This window comes from Malaclemys terrapin, chromosome 1 (genome assembly GCF_027887155.1).
Source record: "Malaclemys terrapin pileata isolate rMalTer1 chromosome 1, rMalTer1.hap1, whole genome shotgun sequence".
In the NCBI taxonomy this organism is placed as follows: Eukaryota; Metazoa; Chordata; order Testudines; family Emydidae; genus Malaclemys; species Malaclemys terrapin.
This window is the reverse complement of record NC_071505.1, coordinates 296203872-296221158: the sequence shown is the minus strand read 5'-3', so window position 1 is coordinate 296221158 and position 17287 is coordinate 296203872. Positions and strand designations below refer to the sequence as shown.

Here is a 17287-nt window from a genome sequence, read left to right as displayed (position 1 = left end):
TGTATGCAAGGATTATTAAATATATGTTGTCCCTACTTCAATTAGTAAAACTGTAGATTTGATTAAAAAATGGAATTTAAATCTTTGCTCACTTCAGTAGTGCATACAAATATAATTTGAAATATGACCACAGGGAAATGCCTATTCTTTCTCAATATCATAGTAAGGTTTAAAATCTGGGTCTTAGTTTGCAAGAGTGCTTGTTTTGCATCTAGTTTATAAATTGGAGAATTTGAACTATCAGTCAGAAAATAATTTCTTCTAGAGCATTAGGTTCTGAAAGATAGTTCTGTATGTCTTTAAAGCAGTAACTTTCCCTAGATTTGTAATTAAGGTCTTGATGTCAACTATAACCTTGCAGTCATAGTGACTTGGCTATCAGTACTTTATATCTATATCTAAAATTAATACCTTTGCTAACTCGCCATAAGAAATGTATACCAATGTTAAATACTTGATTTAACAAGTACAAGAACCTTAAAAAAAAATATTTTCCTTGAAAAAATTCCTGTTTAAAAAATGGATTCATCCTTTGTATTTTTCATGTGTAGAATTCAGTTTGTCCATCCCACTGAGGTTTCTGTGAAGAAAATGTGACAACTCAACATTATGAATATTTTTCATGTCTAAACTTTTAGACTGCAAAATAACTTCGCTTTAACTTATGTGGGTGACCCATTTTCTGTTCTGTAAGAAACTGTATCAAACTAGTCATTAAAGCCTTGATTCAGCATACCCTCCCTATTTAGCAAAACACTTCAGCACATGTTTGAGTGCTTTGCTGAATAGAGATGGAGTTAAGAAAGTTCTTATGCTTTGTTAAATTGGAGTTCACCCACCATGATAAACATAACGTGTTCTCAATGTGCTTTTTTGGTTTTGTTTTGTTTTTGTCCCTGCACTCTGCACAATACCCTTCAAATAGCTTCATAAAGACACAGATTTTGAGATGGCAAGGTGCCACCACAGAGAGACTTAAATTTAATGTTTTTTTTTATTTTATTTTATTTTTTTTTTTTATTAAATTTTGAGGAAACAGAGCATGAGGAGAATAAGCATATTTTGAATGAGCAGAAATCCATCAGTAGCCTAGAATCAACTGTTTGCCTCATTCTAACTTATTTCGAGTAGTTACACTTAGTAGGAGACTCCTTGCAAAATATCAAATTATGTCAATTAGCAGGTACAGTCAAATAGCTATAAAAATCAAGGATAACACATCATAAGATGTATTTTGTATATATTCATAATGATAATTTACCACAAAAATAAGGTCGTACTAATGTGCTTGAAAATGTAACTACATCAATTATGTAAAAATGAAGTTATAGTAACATGAGCCTTCACTACTGTTGTTTGATATTAAATCTTTGAGAAATGGAGAGAGACCACTAGTTTACTTTTTGTATGTACGTTCTACTATTTTACTACATAATCAGCTGTTCCATAATTTGCTTAGAGGATAGTGTAGTTTCTGTTGTAGTTATAATGTTCATTATAGAATATCCTTACATGCTTTACAGTTCTTTTAAATACTTTCATTTATGCATTCTGTATGTAGTTTAATAAATATCTCTAAAATATTCCCTTTTAAGTACCATTTAAGTACCATTTTATTTAAAGGTCATCTGTAAATGTAATAATTCTTCTAAAAATCAAATCATTTGATATGTTGTTATGGTAAAATTTATGTCTGTCTTCTGCAACTGTGCTGAAGCCTTCAGAATAGAGATTGAATTGTCACTTAGAATAAAATCCACAACATCTAACCTTCATGAACCTGCAAAAGAAGAAAACAAAAATTTTGACTTGTTAATGTGCAAAACTGTCCCGGTTACATTTTTTTTTCTTTGGCATTTAGCCCCTTCTAAAGTGGTTAGGTTTTCTGCTTCCAGGTGTCATCTCTCATATCATATAATGTCCATACTGGTCTGATTTATTTTCCATCAGTGTCGACTGATAGATTAGGCCCCAATCTTGCAGACACATGCAAACTTAACTTTAAGCATGTGAGTATTCCCATTGAAGCCAGTTAGACTATTCATATGCTTAAAGTTAAGCATGTGGTTAAGTGTTTGCAGTATCAGATCCATTTTGTTTGTCCTTTTACAGATAGGCAGGCAAGAAGCCTAGAATGGAAAGAACAAGCATTTTCATACCACCTGGTTCAGATTGACTCCTCCCCTTCCTTTTGCTACCAATTTGATTCCTACCTCTGAATCAAGCAGTCAGATGTAGAAAGTTCGATCAAAAGTTCTTAAACTTATTTTTAGGGTTTTATTTGTTGTATATTTTCTTAGGAAATATTTAAGATCTAAGAACACAGAACAAAACTAGGAAAACAAGTGTGCAATAATACTCTGCAGATGCAGGGTACAGGATTGTTCTGTCTGTGAACAGGTGGCTTCATGTGGCACACAGGAGGAGAGATTCTCTTGGCAGTGTCTTCCCAGCCTCTGACAAAAAAGATGACACCTCTGACTCAGAATTAGAAGGGGAAATCTGCCAGTTAGCATACGCTCCTTAATTTATGGATGTTCCTTAACGTGTGGGTTACTCTTCACCACAAAGGATCTGGTATATCCATGCCAGTAATTCTTGGAAGATAGTGAAGAACAGTCATCTCCTTCCGAAAGAATTTGGGGTGCTTTACAATTTATTATTCATATTACAAGAAAGGCCCATATAATATAAAATTCTTACCACTTCATATAAATCTAGGAAGAAAGGACAATTTGAATTGTCTTAAATACTGAATCTAAACTTTAAAACAGGGAGCAGCTTTCTAAACAATTTGATGCAGAATAGGCTCAAAATCTATTTCCATTTGAAAGCACTAGAAATCTGTTTTGAAAGCTTTGGAGATGTACAGTGCATTTAAGAGTTACACTGTTGTAAGATAAGTTCTGTAATTTTATCTAACATCTGAATCTTAGTTTCAGGGCCTTTAAGTTAAGTTCATCATTTCAGTCCTATCCTGTTAGGTAACAAGGCAGAATACATTTATTTCTGGAATTTTGTTTTTGAACATTGTTTACTAAATAATGACATTTTGAATTGTTAAAGTAAATTGCAAATATTTGGTTTAGCGCTACAATTCCCTTGAGGTAGATAAGTGCTAGCCTCATCTTTCATATGTGAAAAAGTGATTGCTCCCCTCCCCCCCCCCACCCTTCTGGAGTAAGAAAGATAATCCAGAATTTAATGATGACTCCAAAAATGACTCCGTATCCTCAGGGGAAAATGCCTCCAAAGGAGAAGACTGCCATTTACTTAAATTAATGAGTCTCATGTACTGTTAAATACTTTTATTTTTTAAAAAAATCAGCTGTTAATTGTCAAGAAGATTCATGACCATTCTGATGTTCAGGATTGTGGATATTTACTAGACATGTTTTGCAGAGCTGGGAATAGAATTTGGATCCTCCTGACATCTAGTCCTGTGCTTTAGCTATTAGATCATACTTCCTTTCCTTAATTTTTTTGGTATTCAGATTAATTGTTGGAGATTTTACTTATAGTACTGAATATTGAGCCTAATGCAGAGCAGCAGAATGCACTTAGCATTCTTGAGCTCTTTGCAGAGTAGAAGGAGTGATGAAGTTCCTTTAATTTGGTAAATCTTCTAAGAAAATTGTGGACTTTACCTGGATGACGCTAGCTTCAAAAGTGATCTTCACTAATTACAGTAGCAATCAATACTGCCTGCCTCCGAATACACAGGAGTAATGGGTAACTGCTCCGAGAACTGAGCGTATGGCTATTTCTTGAACAAAATGCTCATATGTACACATTTTAGAAAGTAATCTTTCCCACACACATTCAACTGCAAAATAAAAGGGTCTGGAATCAGAAGTAGTTCAGATAGGGTTATTTCTGTATCTCCACAGCCAACATTGAATGGATTACAGAAATCCAAAATGGATTAAGAGTCTGCCTCCCATGGAACATCTGAAACTTCTCTCCAAGTGTCAAATTAAGGGCACTATAATAATGCAGTAATATTATGTCAAAGTGACAGCAAATATTAGGGGTTCCTCTGCTCTTGACTAGCAGGCTTCCTTGTCTGTGGACTGGATCAGTGATCCTTTAGATACAAATAACGGATGACCTTTCCCTTCAAGCCTTTTGGCCTCCTGAACGCTTATGAAAATTGTGACAGTAGTGACATCAGGTCATAGAAGAAAAGATAGCACATTATCTCTGTTCTGGATGGCTGGCACATAAAGACTATCTTCTTTCGGGACACACAAAGAGAAATACGTAGGGTAAAAACATTGTTCCAGGGGCTGGGAGTTAACAAGAGGCCAACCAGTCCTTTTGTGCTTTCTGGTTCTCGCTTCATGGCATTTTCTCTCATTCTAGAATCTTTGGAAGACACACCCAGCTGTGAGGACCAAGTTTGGTGGGGTTCATTGTTCTGTGCTAAGGTCCAATTTTTGGCTTTTTACCCAATTGTATATCAAACCTATGCAGCAGTAGACTACAAAATGACAATTTGAAGAGGCTTATGCTTCCATACAGTACAAGCTTGTATCTAATATAGTGGTTGAAAAAGTAGCATACCCTGAAAGATTACTTGCTGCATGATTTTGACTTGATTCAAACAACATACCAATCTGACTAGGTGGAGTGCTTGCAAATCAGTGGAAATGGCCAAGAACAAAGCAAATTAGAAGGGCAGTCTGATTAATCTTGGTTATCTTACTTCCCAGCTTCCAGGCAGTGCTGTGCTGTATGCATTTAGTACCACGGGGCCTACAAAGCAGGGTGTTACACAAGCTATGAGTTTTTCTTGGGACAAAAAGCCTTCACTCTGGGTTTTGCATATCACGGATAGGGAGTGCAAAGGCATATTGACAGAACACAGAGTCATTGCACATGGGTAGAAGGAACCTCAGCGAATAATACTTTGAATAATAAACTGTTTCCAAGGACTATGCGCAAACTTGCGCAATCTTTGTCTGGACAAAAAAGCCAATACTCTGGATGTTTTCTTGATATTATCATTTGATCTGGTGTATATTACCTGACATTTGGTGGGTGGGAGAGGCAAACAAACCTCCAGAATCTGCAGTTTGACTTAAGCAGTTATGGTTTTCAGATATGAAGTAAATTAGAGGCTTACACCCAACCCTGCTCTCTTTATTGTCTGGTCCACATATAAGAATATACTAAAAGACTTGTGGATGTCCAGCAATATACTATCTAAGTTACTAGCTTCTAAAGAGAAACCACAGGATTTGGAACATATCAATTACTGTAGGTGAAAGTATCAAACAAGTCTTCTCTACTATGCATTCTTGATTTTTTTTTTTTTTTTTTGTACAAAGAATTTGACCCAGAGCAGGATGTTGTTCCCATCTCATACCAGACTTAAATTGTAGCCCTTAGGGTGTTTTACGGATGGGACCCTTCAGGTTCATCTCCTCTGGAAAAAAAATCAAAACTAAAAGTTCGATCTGTGGTTCTTCCCTGGAACAGAGAATAAAGTGCATCTGCTTAGATTCCTCCTACTCCTTTCTGTGAACTGAAAAAGAGGTAGAGTGTATGTTGAATTCTTGCCCCAGCAAACTTGATTTTTTCTTATACTTGTAGTAGTAAAAAAAAAAAAGTCACAATGTGAACATTGTAGAACAGTTCAGAAGGGATAAATTATAATTAAATTTATAGAGATATTCCATCTCCTAGAACTGGAAGGGACCTTGAAAGGTCATCAAGTCCAGCCCCCTGCCTTCACTAGCAGGCCTAAGTACTGATTTTGCCCCAGATCCCCAAGTGTCCCCCTCAAGGATTGAACTCACAACCCTGGGTTTAGCAGGCCAATGCTCAAACCACTGAGCTATCCCTCCCCTCCATGTTAAAGTAATTATTTACTGTATTTAATTTTTATATGCCTGGTTTTAAATTGACAAAGTGAATGAGGTAATATCTTTTATTGGATCACTTCTGTTGGTGAGAGAGAGACAACCTTTCGAGCTTACGCAGAGAAGAGTTCTTCCATTGACCTAGCTGTTGCCTCTATGAGAGTTGGACTTACTACAGTGGCACTGCTGTAGTTCTGTAGCATTTCTAGAGTGGACATACCCCATCATTTTAACTTCTACTGGCTTGCCCCCCTAAATTGGAAAACAAACCACCTCTTTAAATGAGTGGCTTCAAGGGCATCTCTGGCAACATGATTTTATTAGTCCTACTTCCAAAGGATGGGGTTGGCAGCGGTATGGGCCTTTGTGTGGATACCCCTGACTTCCAGCAGATCTCAGAGACTTGAAGATTCTGGGGCCTAAGCTTTTGGGTGGTTCTTGCGGGGTGCGATGCACTCTTCTACCTCAACTCTCCCCACCCAAAAAAAAAAAAAAATTCCAAGGAAACATAAGTAGAAAAATGGAAGCTTCCTGTCCCTTCACAGTTGATGATGTCGCCGCCCTATGTTGGAAAGATTTTTAACTTACCGGTTCTCAGCCTAAAAATTGCTTTTAGAAAACATCATATAGAAAGGTTCTGCCAAGACTTTGTTATGAAGAGTGTAGTGTGACTTTAGAGTTGAGTAAATACCTAACATAGTAAAAACCTTCAAAAGTCTAAGAACAAGGCAATTCAACTGAATTTGGCCAGTACGTGATCATTAGTAAGAAATGTGTTTTTAAAGGAATTAAATGTTGGCAGTATTTAGCTATTTTGTGTTTCTTTTGATCTTTTAAATAAATTGGTAGCCAATGGGCATGAGTTTATTTGGTTTAGTGGAGAACCCCTTTGCCACCTTTGGCCAGGTAGGTTTAAGTAAATTTATTTTATGAGTGGTCCATTCCCTGATCTCCATCAACACTGTAACTCCTGGGGTGAAGGCTCTCTATTTCCCCTCCCTTCCCTTCCTCAGTGTATGATTAGCCCAATCTCTTCAGGTAGAAATTTACTGCCATGGCACAGTATTGCAGTTAGGTGCATTTTTGGTTTTATTTTCAGAGAGACTATGTAGTCAGACCTCCTGTATAATCCAGCATTAGTCGCTGTAACAGGATAACTGAGTAGATGCACCATTGATCTTCGTCAGGGTGACAAGTTCTAAGACACCATTCGTAAACACCAGAAAATAATGGAAACTGATTCTAAGGCCTGTCACTATCTACCATTAGGAGGGTTTTGCTGGTTTATACCAGGTAAACTGGCAAAACCTTCCTAGTAAAGATGCAGTTATATCTTTATACTTGTGCCAGCTTTCTGATCAGTATAAGCACTTTTATACAGATGTGTGCCTATACTAGAGCTTTTACCAGTATAGCCACGTTGGCTAAAAAAAAAAAAAACAGTCCTAACTAACATAGCTATGCCAGCAAAGCTTTGTAGTGTAGACCTGCCCTGATGCTCCTAGGAGGCAAGTGGGTAAGGGAAAATGACACTGACACAAATACTTTCTGTAAAAAAAATTGTCTGCACTACGTCACCTTTGCCAGTGATTCTGTGCCGTGTAAGGCATTGTGTTCTTGGTTTTTTCCTCCCAACGCTCAGTTTGAAGTCATGGACCATTCCATCTCAAACTACCGAAGGCCAGGTCTACATCAGAAACTTTCACTAGTATAGTAACATCAATTAGGGGTGTGTGTTTTTTTTACACGTCTATACCAGCAAAAGCCCTAGTATAGCCGTAACAAGTGCTATTGCCAGTATAACTTAGGCTAGGTCTACACTGGGGGAGGGGATCGATTTAAGATACGCAAATTCAGCTACGCAAATAGCGTAGCTGAATTTGACGTATCCAAGCCGACTTACCCCGCTGTGAGGACGGCGGCAAATCGACCGCCGCGGCTCCCCTGTCAACGGCACTTACTCCTACCTGCGCTGGTGGAGTACGCACGTCAATTCGGGGATCGATTGTTGCGTCCCGACAAGACGCGATAATTCAATCCCCGAGAGATCGATTTCTACCCACTGATCCAGGCGGGTAGTGAAGACAGGCCCTTATTTTATTTGGGAAACCGGTATTAATATACCAGTGAAAATACTTTTGCCAGTATAAGCCGTGTCTAGAGACTCTAGAGTAGGAGAGTTTTTTCTACACCTTGTCTAGTGTAGAGTAGGCCTGAGTGAGAGCCAGCACTCTTATTAACTCTCGTGGGTTTTTCCTAAAGGGGTTGGGGTGCTTAAACTATCCCCCTGCCCAAGAGTATCTCTTGTAAATGCTAAGGTGCTAGCCCTTTTGAGATATGACCTACAGTTTCTTGCTCACCTCTTGAAACTGACAGTTCTACTTAACCTAGATTTTAACTTCTAGTATTGTTAAAGGTGACCCTGAAATTATAGCAATATCAAAAAGATTTCCATTCAAAGGAAAGAAGAAACATGTTTCGGGGATTTTTAAAATTTTCTTTTAATGTCAAGATGAACTGAAGTTTGCACATTAGAGACATCAAACTTAACTTCTAATCAGAAGAGAACGATCCACAGCATTTAATTAGTTTGACAAGGATCTGAAATTTGGACCATAAAGTTACTGTGTGCTAACTTGACAGGAACAAAAGTCTAAAGCTGACTTTAATTGTAAGTGGAATATTGGTCCACTACTAAAAGTAGATGTTAATGAAGGATTTGTAATGTATTAAAATAGCTAATGTCAATACTGTAAAATTAATGTTAAAGTTAAACAAGAAAATGTGGGGTTTGACTTACAGCTTACGCTTTCACTCCTTTGACGTTTTGTAGACACCTTGGGCTAACGTAGCAGCACATAATGGTTTGTGGGTTTTGAAAAGGTGCAGGCCATATTGTGCTGCCTCAAAAATACAAGGATTTCATCCTCCTGAAGAGAAATGTCACTTATGAATTAACATGATCCTGATGTCAGCAGTACATTAGCAGCACGTAAATATTGGCGTTAACTCTGTAAATATCTCCAGTATTAACTGTGCTGCTGAAGTAAAGTTGGCCATTCTCTGCAAATGATCCTAAGGAAGTACTTTGATGTCATCTGACTTATCTTCTGAGTGTGTTAATTCATGTTGTAAAAAAAAAAAAGAACTTATTGTTTTTGTTCTATATTTTGATCAGTTCAGTACAGATTTTTAGAACCACATAGAATCTGGCTGTAAATCTAGAACATTTCCTTGAACACTGAATTTATTATAGGAACCGTCTCAGACTACAGCCTTCTTCATAAACATTTATGAACATTTTGTCCACATGATTATTGTACAAACTTAAATTAGTTTAAATCGCTGCATGACTTTAATAAAGCTAATGAGATTTGAATTGGTTTGTTTTACTTTCACAGCACTTCCTATACCGTTACAAATTTAAAATATATTTTGTCAATTGTTCTGCAAGTTCATCAGCTACAGCTAGAATGACTTCAGAAACTCTTTTGAACAAAAGTGGCAGTGAAAAGTTAATTATTCTAAAATTATTTCTTGCATTATAGTAGCTATAAATATGTAAAAAAATAGTTTTAAAAGTATATTCTCTACAGTGATTGCAAGATAACTAAGTTTCTCATCTACTAAAATCTTTCTTCTTCAGAGGAGTATTGCATTGAGACAACTGAATCTGCCACAGTAAGGATGGAAATTGCATGGGTTTCTTTCCTTTTCTTACATGCAGTGTTTAACTGTGTGGTGAGTCAAATGTAGACTTTATTGGTTATGTAAATGTGTCACTAATTTTAGATACAGTCAAGATCTTAAAGTGTTTCCTTTATGATCTTTTCTTCACTATCATGACTCAGTATCACTTGCTAGATCTAATTGTATTAGCCCTATTACATTTTACCATTATAAATCATACTTGTCCTCAAACCATATTGGCTTACATTTTAACTTATCTCCACTGGAGATTTGCCCTGATTCAGGCCTCAGTGGCCAGCCACCAGTGGCTAAACAGATGGAAACCTCTAATGTAGATGGGCAAAGCTGTTATGCTATAATTTTTTTCACCGCATACAATTTCAAAGTAGGGTCTGCTGTACTGGTACAAATCACAACTTTGCTTGTCTATAGTATGGGCTTGCACTGGTGGACCTTACTACAGTGGCTGTTCACCTATGACTGAAATTTTCAGTTTAGGTGACAGTGGACAGTCTTAGGGAATTATCTTTCACTATCAGGAAATGCTCAGAATGGGTTGCCTATTAAACACTTCAGTGTAAGTTGTTACTATATCAAGTTTACAGGAAGAAAAGAAATGGTTAGCTAATTGGTGTAACACTGAGGTAGTCAACCCCATTTGAAACTAACTCAAAAAAATTCACTCTAGCCAAACCTTTGAGTGTCGAGGTGTCTGTCTTGTGTCCCATCTGAGGACATTTTGCCAAAGTGAGGTTCACTATCTGGTGTATGTTAGGTACCTGATTTAGAACTAGACAGTTTTCCTATTGGGGCTTCTTCTATCAGCAATGTGCTGTGACATTTACCATAGGAGACTTTACACATGCATTCCAACAGTCAGAGAGAATCAACTTTTATATGAATCCCTGCCAAAGAAGGTCACTCTCTAGCAAGAGACTTGTCTTCTTGAGACTCTCCTTTCTGCAAAAGTCACGATATAGCTAATATACTGCAGCCCAGACTGTCAAGATGGTTGATTTTGTAGGCCCAGTGCTTTAATATTTCTGGCCTCTGCTGCTAAGACCATTATGAGAGCTGATGTGAACCTACAAAGCTGGTCACAGGTATTGCATGTGGCAGCTTCTCTAAGTGCATTTGCATGGCTTTGACATCCAAACTGGAGAATTTAAAGAGATTGTACTAGTGAGCTGAAGCTGGATGGAAATCTAGGGAGACCAATATCTAATTGGGAGGAAACAAACTGTGCACATACCATTCTCTTTCTGCTGAACCAAGAAACTATCAGAAAAACACCTGCCAGTTTGCAGTGTTTTTTACCCTAGTCTTCATCCTCTGCATAATCATAGGCTCTGTAATAGAAATGTCACTGACACTTCCCTTTATAATCAGTTGCTTATAACTTTGCTAAACTTTAACCATTTGGGTTGCAATTTTCCACTCACAGTCTCTGCCATATGTGGATTTTATCTTTCCCTCCCAGCTGTTTCAGAGAACACTAGGGAAAAATACATTGTTTGGCCTATGTTAAAAAAAATGCTAGCAACCTTTTCCTTGAAAAAAATCTCTAGTGCCCTGTGCTTTGGAGCAAGGACTCCAAATTTGGGTGTGCGATGGTCTTTGTGTCTGGGATGTGTCTTTGTGAAAAATCCACCCAAGTCTGGGCAAGTTATAAGTCTGTGAAAAATTGCACTTTGCACATGCTTAAGTAAACTTCTTAGATTTTTAGCAGCTAACTTCCCCACAGATTTTGTGTGCACTGGGCATGCTCTGGCCCATAGCTGAGCAGGGCTTTCTGTGAAAGTTTAGCTCTCGAGCAGCTGAAATGAGAGTAGGGAGCCTGTCACTGCTGTGCTTTCAAAGACAACCCCCTTGCTGGGCCCGAGGCAAGTTGGAGGAAGAAGCTGCCTGATTCAAATGCAGAGGGGACAAGAGCCGACCCTAGAGGGGGAGTAGATGGGAACATGGGTGTGTGGGTAACAGACTGGGACAAGGGAGAGAAATAGTGGAGGGACTGAGACACAGCAGCTGGGATTGGGTGGGCAAGGAGCTAGGGGGAGGAATGGGGATGGGAGGAGGGATTTTGAAAAGGTCAGACTAGGACAGGGGTGGGCAAACTATGGCCCGTGGGCCGGATCTGAAGCCCACTGCCTTCCCCTCCCCCAGGGGCCGCAGGGACGTGGTGCCGGCTACTTCCCGGAGTGGTGCGGGGCCAGGGCAGGCAGGGATCTTGCCCTGGCTCTGATGCGCGCCGCTGCCACTCCAGAGCCCGTACCCCAAACCCCCCCTGCCGCCATGAGCCCCCTTGTACACCCCGCCCCCCTCCTGCACCCCAACCCCTTGCCCTGAACCCCTTCCTGCATACTGCACCCCTCCCACACCCCAACTGTCTGCCCCAGCCCCTACATTCATAGCCCTGCATGCAATTTCCCCACCCAGATGTAGACCTTGGGCCAAAAAGTTTGCCCACCCTGCACTAGGATTTGCTGAGCAAAGATACTGGAACAGCATGGAGAGTGGCTCCTTGCCCCAGCCACAGGAGTAAAGAAGATCCAGGACAGGGACAGATTGGAGGGGATGGGCAGAAGGAGGCAGACTGTGGGGATGGCAGAAGAGTTTGTGCCTACTAGAGAACACTCCCCTCCAGAGCTTGGAATGGAACCCAAGACTCTTGGAATCTCATCAGTTCTCTGCTGTAAGCAAATATCTGTGTAACCCACTTGCAAAGTAGCCCATTCACTCCTTGTGCGGATCCACATAGAAGATGACAAACTACTATTGCTGTCAGTTACTCCATTAGCTCAAGTGGCGGAGGGTCTTTGCATTGAAGCTAAAGTTTCCAACTCTGCTGATGGCCTGCCTGGATGTCCATATGATGTCACCTGATGGAATTTCTATTTTTTAAAAAACCTAATGTTCCATGTGTAATTTCCTATGTTAAAAGAACCTAATTAAAGTTAGTCAAGCACTCAAAAATTGGGAAATGCCAGAGTTAATTGTGCCTATGCCCATTTGTTGCAGAAGTTGAGGTGTGTAATATTTGTAGTACTAGAACAGACAGAGCTAGGCTTGCCCATAACTAAAGCTCTCTTCCCGCTCTCTCTCCCCTTCCCCCCAATTATAGGGGAAGGAACCACTAAGTCCAGGCTACAATTGATTGCTGGGAACAGCAAAGGAGAAAAGAGGAACAGGAGTGAGGTTAAAGATTGAAAATCCAGGGAAACAGCGCAGAGAATCCCAGAGAGCACCCACTGCTTCTCAAAGGCATCCAAGGAAACAATGGACACTGCCCAGAGGAACTCCGCCTGGAGATGTGAGCAGACAAAGGACAATAAAAAGGCCCCACAATAGCAGAGCATCCCCCACCCCATCCAGCTTCCTCCTCTTGGAGTGATAGATGGCCATCTGGGCTAGTGTCCAGAAGATGTTGACAAGGAGGTCCCATGACTTTGTGGAGCCATGGATTACGTGTACAAAAGTCAGGAGGTGTGGGGGAAAGTGGCAGCCAGAACCTCAGGAGGAGGTTCTGGATGATCCACAAGAGGGGCTGCAACCTGATGCACTCTACATAGATCTCAAGGGTTGCTGTAAAAGGAACCTGTATCAGAAGAGTTTGTGAACCATGCCAGTACATGCCTGTGCTCACAACTCCATGTAGGAGTTGCTAATTAATATCTCTGGTGGGCCATGGAACTACAATGGTGTACAGACAGGCCCACCAGGGTTCCTCATCCTCCGCAGGTGACAATAGGTTCCTTCACTTGGTGTTGGATGGGACGCAAGGGTGACGAAGTGAATGGTATGAAGCATGAGCGCTTACAGATATTCTCTTGGCACAGCTTGGAGGCAGACCAGCTGGATGTTATTCAGCTGACTTAGGTGACATGTTGGGGGCAGCCGGGGAGGCTCGTAGAGCAGGGGCCCGATAATGAGTTCTGGAGGCCAAGAGATGAGGGAGTGGACACAAAGCACACTCATGCAGGCCGCACTCAAGGAAAGTCAGAATCAGGAGCCAAGGCTGCCCTCACTTCCCAGAGCACACAACAGTGGAGATGCAGGGTGGGCAGCCCCATGCACTGGCCGAGCACCACAGGGTTCACCCAATGTCTCAGATCAATTCTGGTGGCACCACCCAGGGCTATCCTCCAGAACACCAAGGGTGACACCACCACCTGAACATAGAGATGGGAGCGGTTTGTAGCAGGAGTTCTGTGGCACAATGTGGAACTTTTAGTGCATGGTGGCCAGTTATTGTGTAGCAGGCTAGTGTGCTGTAGATTTACATCCCATCTTACTGTGCACGGCCAATGTAGACATGCCCTTGCTCCCTGTGTGATTCATGTCCTGGGTGTGGAACACAGCATGGCAGTTACCTGACTTAGAGGTATAGGGAAGGCCCTGCATTAACTTGATTAGCTGTTTGCTAATTTGAGGAGTCCCCAGTGAAAATGCTGATCAAAACCCCCACACAACAATTGAATGGGTCTTTTGGTCCCGTCCCACACTCCAGCTTATATCCTATGTTGCCATTTACTCATTCTTTATTATGTAGTTATCACATAAAACTTTGTAAGATCTGTGTTTTGCATAAATTAGTTAAATATATTGTAAAACAATATGCCAGAGAGAAGCTCAAACATGAACATTGCCTTTATGTTGTAAAAAGTTTTACACTGTGTGGCAGGTGTTCTTCATACCGTAATGTTCTACAAATAGAACTGCATGACAAATGGAATGGGCAAGTTAAACTGAAATGTTACTATTTATTTCTTATGTATAACATTGTTACAATAATGTTTTTAAAAGTGCAAGATGAATTCCATACATGTGTTCAGGGCTTTTCAGACTGCTGTGTATAATTTCATGGGAACCAAGTGTTTCCTCTTTTTATACTCCCTTATAATGGCTGCACTATATATTTGAGTTTTTACAATACTTTCTTCACTGCCAGATAGTTTGGGGTTCAAAAATAAAATCACAAAACCTCTGTTAAATGTGTTATTGGTTTGGTTCTTTAAATAAAAAAAAATTAGTACTCTGTATTTCAGATTTTTACTAGGCAAGAATATTTTCATAACTGATATTTATAGTAGATAACCCTGAAAATGTTTAAACTTCTCCCTTGATCTGTTCTTCATGCTGAGTATCCTCCAAAATAAGGAAATGATGAAGTCTCTCCATCTGGTTACAGCTGTTAAGAGGAGTCAAGACACTTCAAGTCTCTTCTATGTTCTTTGATGTCACCACTTTTATCTTCTAGCTGCATAGGAGTCACAGCAGATCATTGATGGCAATATCAGAAATGGTGAGCAGTTGCCAGCTGCTACTTTCCCACAGTTTAACTGGAGGTAAAACAATGATTCTTTGCAGAAAGGTTTGAAATCTACCAGCATACATAAGGCCAAATCCCTCCTCTCCAAGTTGCAGTGGGGTTCTTTATGTGTATCTAAAGGAAGCATTTGACCTATAAGTAGAAACAAGAGTGAACTATGGGGGGGAAACATTGGGGCATAGGTGCCATTGCTACCACTATTTTGAAGGGAAGCGAAAAGATTTCTCTGTCTATCCGTTTATTTCAATGGGAAGTTTATTGGGTAATTATACAAAATGTCAACATTTTTTAGGTAATTTTGAATTTCTTCTGATAACTTTATATTCGTAAAGATCAATGAGAAATGTGTATAATATTGACTCCATCTCTTAATGTACACCTTAGAGAATTATTTTGTAAACTCTGAAAAGAGTGAAATTGGTAGTAAAATAGAACCTCCGAGTTAAACACTTCAAGAATAGAGGTTGTTTGTAACTGAACAAAATATTATCATTGTTCTTTCAAAAGTTTACAACTGAACATTGACTTAATACAGCTTTGAAAGTTTACTATGCAGAAGGAAAATTTTGCTTTTAACTATCTTAATTTAAATGAAACAAGCACAGAAACAGTTTTCTTACGTTGTCTAGATTTTTTTTTAACTTTCCCTTTATATTTTTAGCAGTTTACATTTAACACAGTACTGTACAGTAATTTTTTTTTTTTTTTTTTTTTGTCTTTGCTGCCTGATTGTGTACTTCTGGTTCCAAATGAGGTGTGTGGCTGACTGGTCAGTTCGTAACCCTGGTGTTCATAACTCTGAGGGTCTACTATATTGGCAGCCCTGTTGACTGCTTAAATGGAATGTGTATATCGTTTCATTAAATGTGAAATTTCTTTCTCACTTATATCCTTCTGGAAGATAAGGAACAACTTTATATCCTTAATCTTTTATTATTCTAAAGGGTTTCTAGCCATTGGTGACATACATATAAAAAACACTTCAGAGCCTCTTAAAAGTTCTTGGTTTTGAGGGGAGGGGCTGAGCTTGTTTTGGTGGTGGCATTTCAGTAGGGATGGGAATCTCTTTTTTTTTTTCCCCCCATATTTTTAACTTTCTATTGTAATAAACAGGAAGTTTCTGGACTTCTAAAAAAGTTTCAGAAACTTTCAGTAATAAAAAACAAGATGAATTTTCATACAGTACAATAACAAAGTGAAGATTGTGATTACATCTTCCCACTAGTGTATAACTGTCTCCAGAAAAATACCACCATCAAAGCTACATGAAATCAAACATCTGATTAGGTTAGTCGTACTGGGGTAAACTTCAAGCATTATTGGGCCCACTTAAATTGAACAATATCAGCCTAAGTAACACTCAGATAGAATCCAGTTTCCTCCAGGATACAACCGACTTCCTTCAGAAACTCTGTAACATCAACAACCTTCCTCAAAACACCATCCTTGCTACCATGGATGTCACCTCCCTCTACATCAACATCCCTCACCAGGACTGCATCACTACCTGCTTCTAATATCTACAAGACAATGGGCAACACTCAAATCCACCCCAAATACATTGCCAAACTCAGCCATTTCATCTTCACCCATAAAAATTTTACATTCAACAGGAAATACTTTGTAGAAACCATGGGAACAGCAATGGATACTGGAACAGCTCCCCAATATGCCAACCTTTTCAAAGGCCACCTCAAGGAAGTATTTCTGGAAAAATGCACCACAAAACCACTGATTTGCCTGAAATACATCAATGATATTTTCATTCTTTGGACAGATGGCCTGAACTCCCTCATAGACTTCCACCACAATGTGAGCCAGCACCTATTGTCTGGGTGCACATTCTGGGGTGCAATCCAGCATGGGTGCCAACTCTGTGGGTGCTCTGGGGCTGAAGCACCCATGGGGAAAAAAATGGTGAGTGCTAAGCACCTACCAGCAGCCCCCCTACAAGAACCTCCCCCTCCACCCAGCACCTTCTGTCTGCCGGCAGGCTCTGCAAATCAGTGCCTCCCCCTTCCTCCCAGCGCCTACTGCCTGGCATGGATCAGTAGTTTCGTGGCATCAGGAGGTGCTGGGGGAGGGGGGGGGGACACAAAGGTGCAGCATGCTCGGGGGAGGGGGCAGAACTGGGCAGGGGTGGGGTTGGAGTGGGGACAGGGCCTAGGGGGAGCACCCCCCGGCAGATTAGAAACTCAGCATCTATGCAATCCAGACTAGTGAAAAGTTGTCACCTTTTATCTTGTAACACTGAGTGCCTCACAATGCCTTGCCACTGTGGTTCTCTCCCTGGGACACCTACAGTCAGCAACAAGCATGCAATCCGTCTATGTACCGGGTAGCCCTGGTCCAAATCTTTGGATCCTGGAGCCTGCCTGCAATATCACAGATTTCCAGCAAC

At 40.1% G+C, this 17287-nt stretch overlaps 1 long non-coding RNA gene across 4 annotated transcripts in view; it reads left to right on the top strand.

The window, feature by feature from the left end:
- LOC128829605 (uncharacterized) overlaps positions 1-14548 on the top strand; it is an 84159-nt gene extending 69611 nt beyond the window's left edge. For all 4 annotated transcript variants that reach the window (XR_008443356.1, XR_008443357.1, XR_008443358.1 and 1 more), the window contains one exon: positions 12679-14548. This is a non-coding gene — a long non-coding RNA (uncharacterized LOC128829605). The remainder of the gene's footprint in view (positions 1-12678) is intronic.
- Positions 14549-17287: the final 2739 nt, after the last annotated feature.